The following is a 13,094-nucleotide window of genomic DNA, read 5'->3' on the forward strand; positions in this document are numbered from 1 at the left end:
AAAGGCAGAATCCCGAGCAAATGTTAGGGAAAATCTGTTCCTCTAAGGATAAAATCCTTTTCCAGTAAAGAGTGCCAAATGCTATATTAGGGAATGCCAATCTTGTATCCAGCATTCGGAAGCCCAGTTTAAAACCGGTGATTTACTCTTTTAGCTTTATTTTTTTTGCTAGTATCTCCATTTTTAACTAAAATGCTTTCAAATTATTAATATACAAACAACACAAACTTCAGAAAGTTGTATTCATGTTTTATACAACTCCACCCCTTATCATATCTAGAAAGACAACATTCCCTACTGACCCCTAACTCTCTATCACATATTCTGAATAATCATGTTCTGTGTAAGCCTTAGTCACTAAGGGAGAAAGGGATTTAATTCCAACCTTATTTCTTAGTTTAGTGGAATCTCTGTCCATATATGTATGGATTAATACATAGGTTGTGTCCAAATATTTAAAAATCAACTGTATTTTGTGGTTTTAATTGATTTCTTCATAACAGTTATGAGACATGACTCTTCCCAAGGCCCTTTGTACATTGCCTCTGGGAGTGTCAATTAATATAGCCAATTTTGGAAGACAATTTGGCATGTACCATATGATCAGTTCTTTCACTTTTTTAACACACGCTAGAGAAAAGCCCACTTATGCATACAATGAAATATATGAAAATAGGTTTATTAGATTATTTATAATAGCACCAAATAAGACACAACTTATATATTAATCCATTGGTAAAGAATCTAAATGAATTATGATAGCTTTATAATATTAGATAACATGCAGCTTTAAAAAGAAGGAATGATACTGGTTGTTAAGAAGGCTCATGATTGTAAAGCCAAGTAATATTCTATCAGGCACTACAGTGAGGCAGAGTAATAAAATGAGGTTTAAGAGTACAAGAGAGCCAGGGCGCCTGGGTGACTCGGTTAAACAACTGCCTTTGGCTCAGGTCATGATCCTGGAGGTCCCAGGATCGAGTCCCACATCGGGCTCCCTATTCAGCAGGGAGTCTGCTTCTCCCTCTGACCCTCCTCCCTCTCATGCTCTCTGTCTCTCATTCTCTCTCTCGCAAATAAATAAAATCTTAAAAAAAAAATTAAAAAAAAAAAAAGAGTACAAGAGAGCCAGATCTTCCAGAATGGAATCCTAGCTCTGCCACTTAATTGTTGTGTGACATGGAAGAAGTTCATCTCTGTTTTTTAGTTTCTTCATCTGAAAATTTGGGGTTAATAGTATTTACCTCATATATATTTGTTGTGAATCTTAGTGTGTGTGAATATTATATATTTGTACATGAATATTCTCTAATACTCATGTGTGTATATATATTATTTAATACATGCATATATAAATAGATATGTACATATACTATAATACTATAGTACAACAAACCTCATAAAGCAGTATAGACAGATATTAAATTAATAGCAGTAGTTGTATTTGGAGAAGGATATAGGGGAACATTACTTTTATCTCTCATATTTTGATTCTAAAATATGAAAATTTCATGTATTAAGTACATAATAGAAAACAAAAAATAAATAATTCAAGCAAAGCTAATAGTAATATTCAACTTTTTCTAATGTGCTATTTATTTTTTTGAAATCAAAATACTAAACTGGTAGTAATTATAATTAAACAGTAAAATAAAAAATGTAAACAAAATGATAGACTTTGAATCTGGGGAATCTTTCAAAGGTAACACTTGGAGTTGGGATTTTCACACTGAGTTAGATGGATATGTAGATCAAGTGGGTACTGGATATCAGGTAATTGGGACAGAATAAGCCAAACATGGAGTGAGAACAAGCAGGAAAAAAAAAGTGAGGCTTCTTTTCAGAATCCTTTACTTGAAGTGTACTTTTGAGAAAGTCATCTGACTTCTCTAAACCTCTGTTTTCCCATTGGAAAACAAGTATAAAACTGATTATCTCAAAGGGAAAGTGCAGGATTGAAAGCAGTAGTATATGAAGAAGGGATTTATAAATTATAAATCCCCAAATATATGTTATTATTTTATTGTCATTAAGAAATATGTATATGTATATATATACATATATGGAAACAGGGAGCTCAGCCTGACTAGAAGGAAAGGATTACTTTGACAAAAAATAGAAAATTCAGTTTATGTGTTGGATATGCTAGATTATGGAGGTATTTGGAAACACATAGGACTTGAAGGATCAGTTCAAACACTGTGCTTCAAAAAAGAATTAATTTGACAATAATACTTAAAATCATGTCTGTTTTAACAAGTTAACATTCTGAAGATTACATTCTATTCATGACACTTTCCTATGTATTTTATATGTACTAATCTCTTTAATCTTGCAAAAGTATGAAGAAAGCACTATTATTATCCTAGAGTTATAAATTAATAAACTGTGTGTCTCTAAGTCCCAAAGAGGTTAAATCACATGACCAAGGAAATACCTAGTGAGTATTAGATCTGAGGTATGAGTACCCACAGCCATGTTTTTAATACTATGCCACGGTTACTCCTTTCCATGCACTACTTCTCCTTAGGTAATGGATATAAACAAGGAAAATTGTGACTATGCAAAAATGTTTTTGACTGCAATATTAAAGAATAAACAATGACTTAAATTAAGGGAAAACAGATCAGCTAACATAAATTAGGATGTCCCATTAACGCCCCCCTCCTTTACTCACACCCCTCTGTGGAGGAACCATGATAGATGTCACTAATAATAGGTGTGCATGGTGGAAAGTTTTGATATCAAGGGAGTTTTGCTAGATAGAAGTTCTTTATCTTCATTCTATCATCTTTTCTCCATTAGGAGTAGTTATTTGGGTCTCTATATTTGAGAAAATAAAATATATTTCCAGATGTGGTTCCTATTTGGAAAATAGGTTACCTTGGTTCTTAAAAACAAAAGTAAACTAGAATAAAGCACACAAATGTTTAAATATTTAGAGTAGACTCTAGTTTCTTAATGGAGTAGGACAAATTAGACACCAACATTTTCTTATATATAATCCTACTCATGGATTTGTATGTGACATCCCTGTTGAGATGAGAAGTGTACATAGCTTCTGCTCTTAAAAAATCTATATACAGCAATAGGCACCTAACCATGCAGGTATAGTAGAGGAAAGGGAACCCTGAAAAGACAGGAACAGAATGGTAAAATGAAAATTAATAAAAGATAATGGATTTTCAAATATCTAAGCCAAAATAAGATGAGACACTGTAATAAAAAATCAGATGGAAAAATACTGAACTCTGGAAAGACTTTATTTTAGTTGGGAAATGTTTCTATGTTTTTAGGAATACTGAAACCAATCTTTAATTATACTATCTGAGGACATGATCATTGGTAGAATCTATTTGAAATAAAGAATCTAATGATAATAGGGAAAATGTTTTCTTATAGGAAATTATTCAGGTTTGATAGAAATCTGGTTTGATAATATAGAAATCCTACTAATGATTCCATTATTAAATATGGGAAAGGGGCGCCTGGGTGGCTCAGTCATTAAGCGTCTGCCTTCGGCTCAGGTCATGATCCCAGGGTCCTGGGATCGAGCCCCGCATCAGGCTCCCTGCGTGGCGGGAAGCCTGCTTCTCCCTCTCCCACTCCCCCTGCTTGTGTTCCCTCTTTCGCTGTGTCTCTGTCAAATAAATAAATAAAATCTTTAAAAAAAAATAAAAAATAATAAATAAATAAATAAATAAATAAATAAATATGGGAAAAATTAGAAAAAAAAAAAAACTAGGTATTTGGAGCAGAGAATTACTCAATACAGAAAACTGGAATCTTATACAATTTTGAAAGGACTAAAAGAGGAAAGATTAGGAAGATTAGTTCTAACTTCAAGGGGCTTCAGAAGTGAAGAAATAGGAAGGAAGCCATTGATAATGACCTCAGTTACCAATGGCACTTAAATAGGTGATTCTCACAGCAGGAAAATCTGAAGTTGCTGGCAATACGCCAAGTCAGCTAACAGTTGATTCCCACACAATCACTGGTTCTTGCATGAGTGCTCCTCATTAGCTGAACTCTAACAGAAGGATGTTGTGGGAAAACAGAGTTCGAGAACTACAAGAATAAAGAAGGAAACAGATACGATGCTAAACTAATCACAGACAATCCAGCACAGGTAGTGAGAAAGGTGGAAAGGTTAGAGGCAAATTTTTTGTTGGCTGTAATTCAAGATCAAGCTAATGAAAACATGGTCTAGAGTGGAGACAATGGAAGCCAAGAAGATGAATAAATCATGATATATATAGCTAACATTTGACATATAGCTAGCTTTTTTGAGTGCTTACAATGTGCCAGGAACAATGCTCTACTATATATGTAAATATGGCCTATATTTAACAAGTACTTTTCTAGCACTTCCTGTGTGTCAGGAACAATTCTTAAAGCTTTACACATATTTGCTCATTTATTTCTCGTAACAACTCTATGAAATAGATGCTCTTATCTGTTTTTTGCACATAGAGAAATTGAGTAATGGAGATCACACAGCTAGTAAATTGCTAGAGTTCTCACAGCTAGTGCAGGAAAGAGCTATGATTCAAACCCAGGTAATTTGTCGCCAGAGTCATACTCTGAACCACTGCAGCATCGTGCCTCTCATTCTAGCTTCAATAGATTACCCTCTTTGTGAGAAAGGTACTCCTGATTTGTTAAATGAGAAAATGGAGGGTCCAGAATGTTAAATAATTTGCCCAAAATGATACATATAGTAGATTATCTAAGTATTTTGACTTAATTTTACCATTACAGAATTTGGTGACTAACTATAACAACAAAGTAGAGAGAATTTGAAGACAATTTTTGAAACTACCTAAACTTGGAGGTCTGAAGAATAGTGGTGCTGCTGAAGAAAATAATGTAGTAATACAGAGGATCATATTTGAAAAATGATATTCACACTGGAATGGGTTGAATCTGAGGGGTATCAGAACATTCAGGTGGACATGTTTTCCATCCAGTTACAGGTCAGTTACAAATTAGGGATGAGTTTCTCCTAAAGAAGAAAAGTACTGATGGAATGTATCTGAGAACTGATCCAAGGCCTGCATATCAGGGCAAGATTGGCAGAAAGAGCACTGAGCCTTTTAAAGAAGACATTGGTACAAGGAATAAGACATTCTCAGTAGGAATTCTAGAAATACTGGGTACTGGGGTGTGTAAGAGTCAGGAATTGTTGCCCAGAAAGAAATAGAATAGAGAAGTAGCTAATTCCACCCGTCTTTTCACATATCCTATCGAATCCCCCACTATCACATTCCATATAGATCATTTCAGATAAAAATATATATTCTATAATTTTTATAACATGTAATATCGATTATATATATAAATATATATAAATCTATTATATACATGTATATATATATAAATATATATATAAATCTATTATATATATACATAAACCAGAGGCCTGTTAATGTATCCCTGCTTCACAGCCCTGTAATCTCTAAAAAGTCCCTAAATATGACCTCATATATTGATCTACTTTTTGTCATTTCCTCATCACCTTTATTTTCCCTGATGCAATTTTTATTCTGGAGATCCTTAAAAGAAAATAACCCCTTCATGGGAAATAACTCCTTATGTAGTCACTTACTATGTAGTGAATGTTCCTTCCACTACACTGACCTGATAGGAACATCAGATCCCTCACTACTAATAACAATTCTGCTACATTCCGGGAAGTTTGGCTTTGGATTTGGGAATGAGATGAGACTTTTCTTTTTCTTTAACATTCTTCTGAATCATTATTCACATGCCTAAATTAAAACATATCTTACATCAGTTGATGTTACTCTTCTATATTTATTGAAATTTAGAAACTAGACTCAAATTCAGCATCAGATTCAGCCATTGTCCCTGGTGAACTGAATGCAGTTTGTTTCAACTCTCATTTATATGGCTACACTCAGGACATCATTCAATCAGAACTCTCCTCAAAGCTATTTAAATACTCTCATCTGTATTTAGCTCTCTCACTCCCTTACTCTACCTGCCATCTACCCAGTTGCTTAAATCAGAAATCCGATACCATCCTAAATCCTACTACTTAGCATTTTCCCTAACCATGAACCATCAGAGCCTTTCCGTTCTCTCACTTTTATACATTTTTTCTATTCCCTCTAACTACCCTTCCCCAAACCACCATTATCTTATCTATGAATGAAAACTGAGAGAGCTTTTTCATTTCCTTTTCATCTTCCTCTTCTCCAATCCATCTTTTATACTGTATGCAGAGTGATTTTTTAAAAAAATTTATTTATTTACTTGAGACAGAGTAAGCAAGAGAGAGCAAGAAAGAAAGCCCACAAGTGTGTGTGGGGGGGGAGGGGGGAGGCTGACGGAGAAGCAGATTCCTCCCTAAGCAGGGAGCCTGATGTGGGGCTAGATACCAGGACCTTGGGATCATGACCTGAGCTGAAGGCAGACCCTTAATCGACTGAGCTACCCAGGTGCCCCTGCAGAGTGATATTTCTAAAATGCCAAGTGATTCTGTCACTTTCTAGCTTGATGCCTTTGATTTTCATTCTATTGCCTGTAACAAGGGTCAGCAAACTTTCCGTAAACAACCAGATAGTAAATATTTTAGGCTTTACAAGTCATATGGTCTTGTCCAGTTGCCCAATCTTGATGCTGTAGCACAAAATGAATCATAGAAAACACATAAACCAATGGCCATTGCTGGGTTCAAATGAAACTTTATTTACAAAAACAGGTGGCAGGTGGATTTGGCCCATGGCGTTGTAGTTTCATTATCCCTAGTCTGGAGAATAAAGCTCAAAATCTTGACCTTTGCTTATATATTTGTAGTCACTATTTCATATGTTATTTCCTCGATCTGGAGCAGTCTCATGAAACTGTTCATGAAAAAGCAAATTTCTTTTTTTTTTTTTTTTTTGGTTCAACGTAAATGTCAAATCCTCAGAGCAGGTTATCCTGACCACTGATTAAGTACCATGTTCCTGTGGTGTTCTGTTTTTCTTCTCCCTTCTGCATTTGTATTGTACTTATTTCAGGAATAACGTAGTATAGCGGTCCAGTGAATGGAGCCACATTTCTTGGTTCAAATCCTGGCTCCATCACATTCTAAGTGTGTGATTTTAAACAAGTTGCTTAACCTCTCTTTCTCTGTTTTGCTCATTTATAACATAGAAAGGATGGTAGTACTTAAAAGATGTTATAAAGATTAAAAGAGTTAGTATTTATAAAGTATTTAGAGCAGTGTCTGGAACATAGTCACTGCTAAATAACAGTTTATTTTCATTAGATTCCCCATTTTCCACTAAACATAAACACTAGAGAGTGAAAGGTATGCCTCGTGTTCACTATTCCATCTCTAGTATATGTCACACAGGATGTATACTATAAATAGTAAATTAACAAATGGATTATATCCATTATTAAAATATTATATAAATATATGTGATTCCTTTATTTTCTCACTGTCAAATTGTTTACCTGATTTTTGTCTAGAATACAAATTCTATGTGGGCAAAGACTACTACATTCATAAATGTATAACCTAATAGTAGTTGATTAATAAATATATACGGATGAGTGTATACCTACCCATAATTCTCAGAATAAAGTCCCAGTTCTAAGCTCCAAGGCCCTTTGTGATGCGGCCATTGGACTTCACTGGAACCTAATCTGTCACATTTGTTTTTGGATGCTCCAACCAGAATGAAATATTTGCAGTTCACATCAGCTCTCTCTTCATGCCTGTGCATGCCCTCTTTCCCTATTCTGGAACACTCCTTATCCACCACACATACCCACATGACACAATCCTTTCTAAACACTATGAGTAAACTCTTATTTATCTTCCTGGTTTAAACATGTATTTATATTTTTGCAATCATAGTTATTTCCTGACTCCCGAAACTTAATATAGGTACCCCTTCTTTATGTTTCGGTTGCAAACACCCTGTGCTTACTGCAGTTAAGTACTTACACACCGAATAGAAATTAACTGATTGTCTTCCCGACTAAACTGAGCTTGTTTATTTCAGGGACTATATTTTGTTCACTGTTATATCCCAAGAATTTAGCACAGTTACTTGAAAGAGTAAATACCCAACACCTATGTGATGAATAAATGAAAATAAATGTTTATTTAGTATCCTGTAGATTTGGTGTGAAAAAAAGAGAAATCAATCGTTCTGCACTTAAGACATCCATAATTTGGCCTATGCTATGAGATTTAAAGTCTGAAACCTACATTGTATTTGTATTCAAATTTATTACGAAAATGAAGCAAATGTCATTCTGGAGGTAAGGAGTGATTGTATTTTTTAGAATGTAGAAATAAGATGTTAGTGCTTGGTCACTTAGCTGGTGATTAGATCGTCTAAATTTATAAAACTCACAAATTAAAAAATCAGTTTTTATGAGGAACTATAAGTTGATTTGTCACCTTTAAGCAGTGTGTAGATGTTATTTTACACCTGAGATATAGTCTTACTGTTTAATATTTTACTAGTCATTTTTATTACCCTCTCACATTACATTAAAGACAATTTTCATCTGTTAAGATGATTTTTTATGTGACCTAACTGGTCTCTTGCTCTTCAGAGATATGGAAGGAAAACAACCTGCTAAAATACAAAATAAATTCTTACTGAAATCTATTTTTTATTACCTTTATAATAGCTTCTTTTCTAGCTCTTTGTCATGATTACTTGGAGATCAGATTGCTTACCTAAGAACAGGGGAAAAATGAAGGGGGGAAATCGGAGGGGGAGACGAACCATGAGAGATTATGGACTCTGAGAAATAAACTGAGGGTTCTAGAGGGGAGGGGGGTGGGGGATGGGTTAGCCTGGTGATGTGCATCAAAGAGGGCACATTCTGCATGGAGCACTGGGTGTTACACGCAAACAATGAATCATGGAACACTATATCAAAAACTAATGATGTAATGTATGGTGATTAACATAACATAATAAAATTAAAAAAAAAACAGTCTGCCTAGGCAAGGAGTTTACTAGAATTTCATACAGATGAAAATGTCAGATTTACATTTTTTGAACAAAGGTTTCCTTTAGTTGTATAGCAGAACAAAGCATATTCTAGAAATAAATATATAATGTATATTTCTTTTTAAATAATGTCTTTCTAAAAATTACTTTTTTTAACTAATACACTAATCCCCTCTTTCCCTAAAGTTGCTAAAATATGGCAACAAATACATCATATTTTTGGTGGTTTAAATTTTCATTTGAATATAATTTCAACTTACAAAAAATTTGCAAGAATTAGAAAAGTATGAAGAACATCTGTATATTCTTTACTCAGATTGATCAGTTGTTAACCCTTACCACATTTGCTTTATCATTTGCTCTACCTCTCCCGGTGGACCTCTCTGTCTCTCCCTCCTTGTATTTGAGGTTAAGTTGCATATAGGACGGCCCTTTCCCTAAGTACATCAGTTTGTAATTTATGAGAATAGCATTTTTTTTTGTTATAGGACCACAGAATAGTCACTTATTTAGCAAATTTAATATTGATTCTTACATACCATCCCAAATCCATTTTTGCCAACTGAAGCCATGATGTTATCTAGAGTACTTTTTGGGATCCAACTGAGGATTCAGTCTAGACAGGGGGATTGCATTTAGCTGCCATGTCATTTTGGCCTCCTATAATGGGAAACATTTCCACAGCTTTTCTTTGTCTTTCATGAAACTGACTTTTTGTGAATATTACTGCTTCCTCCTCATTTTGAAATATAGAGCATTTTTCATTTTGTGTTGGTCTAATGTTTCCTCATGATTATAATCGGGATATGTAATATTGGCTGCAATCTGATAGGTGGTGTCTTGTCCTCTTCAGGACATCACATCTGGAGGCACACAATGCCCATCTCTCTCCACTGGTGATATTAATTCTGATGAGTTTATCAAGGTGTTGTCTAATTTCTTCACCATATTCATAATTATTTTTCCCTGGCAACCACTAAGCAACTTTCAGGAAAACACTTTAAGAACATGCAAATAACCTGCTTCTCATCATAATTTCTCCTTAGATATAACATCCACGGATGATTCTAGCTTGATCCACCCATTTTTTATTTTTTAACCTATAATGTATTATTTGTTTCAGGGGTACAGGTCTGTAATTCATCAGTGTTACACAGTTCACAGCACTCACCCATAGTACATACCCTCTGCAATGTCCATCACCCAGCCACCCCATCCATCCCACCCCCGCACCTCCAGCAACCCTCAGTTTGTTGCCTGAGATTAAGAGTCTCTTATGGTTTGTCTCTCTCTCTGGTTTCGTCTTGTTTCATTTTTCCCTCCCTTCCCCCATGGTCCTCTGTCTTGTTTCTCAAATTTCTCATATGCGTGAGATCATATGATACTTGTCTTTCTCTGATTGACTTATTTCGCTTAGCATAATACCCTCTAGTTCATCCACGTCATTGTAAGTGGCAAGATTTCATTTTTCTTTTTTTGGTGGCTGCACAATATTCCATTGTATATATACACCACATCTTCTTTATCCATTCTTCGGTTGATGGACATCTTGACTTTTTCCATAGTTTGGCTATCGTGGACATTGCTGCTATAAACATTGGGGTGCATGTGCTCCTTCGGATCACTACATTTGTATCTTTGGGGTAAATACCGAGTAGTGCAAATACAGGGTCATAGGGTAGCTCTATTTTCAACTTTTTGAGGAACCTCCATACTGTTTTTCAGAGTGGCTGCATCAGCTTGCATTCCCACCAACAGTGCAGGAGGGTTCCCCTTTCTCCGCATCCCTGCCAACATCTGTCATTTCCTGACTTGTTAATTTTAGCCATTCTGACTGGTGTGAGGTAGTATCTCATTCAGGTTTTGATTTGGATTTCCCTGATGCCAAGTGACGTTGAGCACTTTTTCATGTGTCTGTTGGCCATTTGGATGTCTTCTTTGGAAAAATGTCTGTCCATGTCTTCTGCCCATTTCTTGATTGGATCATTTGTTCTTTGGGTGTTGAGTTTGGTAAGTTCTTTATAGATTTTGGATACTAGCCCTTTATGATATGTCCTTTGCAAATACCTTCTCCCATTCTGCTGGTTGTCTTTTGGTTTTGTTGACTGTTTTCTTTGCTGTGCAGAAGCTTTTTATCTTGATGAAGTCCCAATAGTTCATTTTTGCCTTTGCTTCCCTTGCCTTTAACGATGTTTCTAGGAAGGAGTTGCTGCAGCTGAGGTTGAAGAGGTTGCTGCCTGTGTTCTCCATTAGGATTTTGATGGACTCCTGTCTCACATTTAGGTCTCTTATCCATTTTGAGTCTATTTTTGTGTGTGGTGTAAGGAAATGGTCCAGTTTCATTCTTCTGCATGTGGCTATCCAATTTTCCCAACACCATTTGTTGAAGAGACTGTCTTTTTTCCATTGGACATTCTTTCCTGCTTTGTCGAAGATTAGTTGACCATAGAGTTGAGGGTCCATTTCTGGGCTCTCTATTCTGTTCCATTGATCTATGTGTCTGTTTTTGTGCCAGTACCATACTGTCTTGATGATTACAGTTTTGTACTAGAGCTTGAAGTATGGAATTGTGATGCCGCCAGCTTTGCTTTTCTTTTTCAACATTTCTCTGGCTATCCGGGTTCTTTTCTGGTTCCATACAAATTTTAGGATGATTTGCTCCATTTCTTTGAAGAAAGTTGATGGTATTTTGATAGGGATTGCATTGAATGTGTAGATTGCTCTAGGTAGCATTGACATCTTCACAATATTTGTTCTTCCAATCCATAAGCATGGAATGTTTTTCCATTTCTTGTGTCTTCCTCAATTTCTTAGTTTTCTGAGTACAGATTCTTTGCCTTTTTGGTTAGATTTATTCCTAGGTATCTTATGGTTTTGGGTGCAATTTTAAATGGGATCGACTCTTTAATTTCTCTTTCTTCTGTCTTGTTGTTGGTGTGTAGGAATGCCACTGATTTCTGAGCATTGATTTTATTTTATTTTTTTTTAAAGATTTTATTTATTTATTCATGAGAGAGAGAGAGAGGCAGAGGGAGAAGCAGGCTACCAAGGAGCAGGGAGCCTGATGCGGGACTCGGTCCCAGGACCCTGAGATCATGACCTGAGCCGAAGGCAGACGTTTAACCATCTGAGCCACCCAGGCACCCTGAGCATTGATTTTATATCTTGCCATTTACTGAATTCCTGTATGAGTTCTAGCAGTTTTGGGGTGGAGTCTTTTGGATTTTCCAGATAAAGTATCATATCGTCTGCAAAGAGTGAGAGTTTGACTTCTTCTTTGCTGATTTGGATGCCTTTTATTTCTTTTTGTTGTCTGATTGCGGTGACTAGGACTTCTAGTTCTATGTTGAATAGCAGTGGTGATAGTGGACATCCCTGTCACGTTCCTGACCTTAGGGGGAAAGCTCTCAGGTTTTCCCCATTGAGAATGATATTCACTGTAGGTTTTTCATAGATGGCTTTTATGATATTGAGGTATGTACCCTCTATCCCTATACTCTGAAGTGTTTTGATCGAGAAAGGATGCTGTACTTTGTCAAATACTTTTTCTGCATCTATTGAGAGGATCATATGATTCTTGTTCTTTCTTTTATTAATGTATTGTATCACATTGATTGATTTGCAGATGTTGAACCAACCTCGCAGCCCAGGGATGAATCCCACTTGGTCGTGGTGAATAATCTTCTTAATGTACTGTTGGATCCTCTTGGCTAGTATTTTGGTGAGAATTTTTGCATCCATGTTCATCAAGGATATTGGTCTATAATTCTCCTTTTTGATGGGGTCTTTGTCTTGTTTTGGGATCAAGGTAATGGTGGCCTCATAAAATGAGTTTGGAAGTTTTCTTTCCATTTCTATTTTTTTGGAAGAGTTTCAGAAGAATAGGTATTAATTCTTCTTTAAATGTTTGGTAGAATTCCCCTGGGAAGCCATCTGGCCCTGGGCTCTTGTTTGTTGCGAGATTTTTGATTACTGCTTCAATTTCCTTAGAGATTATAAGTCTGTTCAGGTTTTCTATTTCTTCCTGGTTCAGTTTTGGTCATTTATACGTCTCTAGGAATGCATCCATTTCTTCCAGATTATCTAATTTGCTGGCATATA

The sequence above is a fragment of the Leptonychotes weddellii genome, chromosome 8 (genome assembly GCF_054177405.1).
Source record: "Leptonychotes weddellii isolate Sample4059 chromosome 8, ASM5417740v2, whole genome shotgun sequence".
Taxonomy (NCBI): domain Eukaryota; kingdom Metazoa; phylum Chordata; class Mammalia; order Carnivora; family Phocidae; genus Leptonychotes; species Leptonychotes weddellii.